This window comes from Myotis brandtii, unplaced genomic scaffold, assembly GCF_000412655.1.
Source record: "Myotis brandtii unplaced genomic scaffold, ASM41265v1 scaffold395, whole genome shotgun sequence".
NCBI lineage: Eukaryota > Metazoa > Chordata > Mammalia > Chiroptera > Vespertilionidae > Myotis > Myotis brandtii.
The window spans coordinates 823,295-824,614 of record NW_005365155.1 but is presented as its reverse complement, the minus strand read 5'-3'; positions in this window follow the sequence as shown (position 1 = coordinate 824,614).

Sequence of the window (1,320 nt, the reverse complement as noted above, 5' to 3'; positions counted from 1 at the left end):
CAAATATTATTGAAGTAACTAGATGGTAAAATTAATGACTGTACAGTCAGAAAAAAAAATTAGAAAAATATATTAAAGCTTTCTGTGAAAAAAAAAAAGACTTTATATTAACAGATTTTTTCCCCCCCAGACTACTACATATAGAATTTCATTGCATTGGCTCCCATTCTAAAGAAAAACATTATACCAGGTGTCAGAACTCAATCCTATTTATAGGAAGAATAAACCTTGGCCATCAACAACAGCTTCTCTGGTTACAGGATTACAGTAACTGCTGGGAATGTAGGCACTTTCAGAGGTCTACAGAGGACTCATTTAAGACTTACACAGGCAGTTTCCAATTAGGCATAGAAAAAGTAACAGTGGGGCGGAGGGGTGAAGACTTTCTACACATTTAGACACGATGGAGGACCATTCCAGTTGTGTGATGTTTGGTGGGAGGAGAGTAATTTGTACCTGAGAAAACCAAGTGCATAAATACTGAGGATGTTGACTAAATGGTGAAAGAGTGCCACGCACCCTCATCCCAAGGGGGTGAGGAACCATTGGGAATATTGTTGCTGTGTTTTTGAGACAACAAACCGATACCGTCAGAGACTTGAGAGCCTGGTTTTAAAAGAATGTTGGCCTTTGCTCACTGCTAAGTTGTCCTTTGCTCACCTGAGTCTGTGGGCTTCTCCTTTGTTGATGTATAAACACAAGCAGACATCCTGCTGCCCCGGGCACCCTGCACTCCAAAAACATGACAGGTAGCAGGAGACGTTGGACTACGAGGCAGTTCAACAAAGAATAAGAGAGAGGAAAAGGGAGAAATATCAGATGATTAAATAAAGAAGCTCCTTTGGAAATTGCGGTTAATGATGAGGACACTTACTGGACCTCTTTACGGTTGTTTTTTCCTGATGACTGCATCCGGGGACTTTTATCAAAAGCACTCTTGCAGAATTAACTAAAAATGTGAACTACACTGACTGCATGGGAGATGGGACTGAACCCTGTCCTTGGCAATGGAATACGTGGTGCACATACGACAATACTCTGCTGCTGTCGTGTCTCCTTGTGCGGGTAGCACTGGTCCTGACCTTCCCAGACTCCCCTGCTGCTCTGCGTGCCTTTCTTCCTCTTGCCTTTTTGCTTTTTCTTTTTTAAATTCTTTATTATTGAAAGTATTACATATATCTCCTTTTCCCCCCATTGACTTCTCCCAGCCTGCTCCCACCTCTCAGCACAGGCCCTCACCCCCACCCCCCTACTGTCTACGTCCATGGTCCATGGGTTATGCTTATATGCATGCATACAAGTCCTTTGGTTGATCCCTTA